Source organism: Brachionichthys hirsutus, chromosome 7 (assembly GCF_040956055.1).
Source record: "Brachionichthys hirsutus isolate HB-005 chromosome 7, CSIRO-AGI_Bhir_v1, whole genome shotgun sequence".
NCBI lineage: Eukaryota > Metazoa > Chordata > Actinopteri > Lophiiformes > Brachionichthyidae > Brachionichthys > Brachionichthys hirsutus.
Genome location: NC_090903.1, coordinates 3,751,419 through 3,753,457, shown reverse-complemented (window position 1 = coordinate 3,753,457; position 2,039 = coordinate 3,751,419).

Here is a 2,039-nt window from a genome sequence, read left to right as displayed (position 1 = left end):
CAGGGTGAATTGTATGTACTATGCATATAATGTAGGTCTGCAATACAATATCTTTCATGTGACTTGGATCAAAACATTTACGTATTTATGTATGTTATGTATGTTATACATGCTAAGCGACTCTTCCTGAGGCTAATACAATCAGACTACCCCCTGAAAATAATTGTTTTTGATGGTGAATGTTATAATGCAACTAGAAAAGCACTTCGAGCAGCTCAGTCTTATATTGTGATTTAAACAAAAAATTCACAAAAAGCATACTTTTTGGTGTAATGGTGGATTCTTCTGGATCTAGATCCAGAGCTTTTGAAGATGCAACAAATCCGTTTGTCCACCACTAAATCCACAGTGTCTCCGTAAAGGACAGCAAAAACTCAACCTCCTTTGTGGAGGTAGAGAGACATTATTGAAAGGGTCCAAAAACGAAGTTTTGTTGTGTAAATTTACTCCGATTTCAACTGGATCTGTCTCCTCAGGTATTAAAGAAAGAACAAGCTGATCAATCAGAGATTGCAGACCCTCACCTCCGAGTGCCCTATCTCGCAATGTTAAAGAATCCTTAAAAAAATTCTAGAATCTGGATCCAGATCCGGATCAACGCCATTCTCGGGGAGGACCGAGCCACGGACAGAACCTTGCTTGTGTAAACATTTCAAGTCGATTGGGTTACTAGTTTTTGAGTTATGCGCGCAGACAGACAAACAGACAAATGGACCCAATTGCAATACCCTCGCCTCCCCTTCGGCGAGGGTAACAAAGCAATCTGTATTACCCACAGCAAAATCCAAACCATGCCCTGAAACTGTATTGGAATGAACGAGCCTAGCTCTGGGATGTGTTGGTCTAGTCTAGTAGTTCATGTTGTGTACAGCAGGCAGCTGTGATGTCCAAAGACAGATGGGAAGAATAAAACATTAAAGTAATTTGAGTGCTAACATGGCGCCTCACAACAGTGGCAGGTTCAGGACACTTATTGATTCCCTGCTCCTCGAAATCAAGGCTCTGCCTCGAAATCAGATGTTGTCTATCATTGAACAAAAGGTCAAATCTGAAACAGAAGTACAACTGAGGACAACGGGGGGGGGGGGGGGGGGGGGCAAGCCATTTGGGAAACACTGGAACATGCTGCTGGATGACTTTTTGATGACTCTGTCAATCACCTGCTGTACTTCAACAGCTGGTTTTCCTCTATAGATTTATTTGTTGCTCTCGCAAAAAAAGAGCAGTAAAATCAGTATAAAGGGTGCAGTAACAGTGCAGTACTCTGTACTCTTTGTTCATGCGTGCGGTTGATGCTCTCTATGCACTGATTGCATATTACTGCATCCACCACAAGGTCAAAGAAGGTTCTTCTTTCACTTGGTGGGTGTACTGGTCATTGTCAGCAGCTCCGTAATTGCAATTCAATGAAAGTTCCATGCACGGAAAATATTCCTCAACAAACCGGCCTTCATGGAATGAGAGTTTGAGTAGAAGAAAGTCGACGACCAGCTGAGGCTGTTTCCACTCAGGAAGGCCGTTTTAATGCTGTGGCTCAGTGGCCAGCGGTTGACAGCAACTCCGCAAATTCCCAAACTGTAAGAGCCAGACAGGAATCAAATGTGAAAAAGGGTGAAGTTGAATGATGGAATAATTTGTGGCATATATAATAAAACAACCCCCCAATGCTTGAGAAAGGAAAAAGCCTGAAAATGAATTGGTCAAATTTGCGTCACACTCACATTTCTGTCACTTTTGCGCGCTACAGTTGAAACGAACAATCTCCTCTTCTTAATATAGCATCTGCTTGAAAGCAAAATCACAATTAAATTATTTTTTAAGTATAATATATGAAATCAAATGAATAAATTGGGATCTGATATGCTTTAACTGTATATCAATATCGCGTGTACAATTAATAGAAGAGTACTAGTATAATAGTAGTTATATATAGTCTTGGTGTGTCCGACGCCACTGGAAGGCAGCATCGCATCCTAATGTTTCTCAACATCCGGGACCTTTGGCGCTGCCCAGTGAGTGTGGAAACTGAGCAAGAGGAG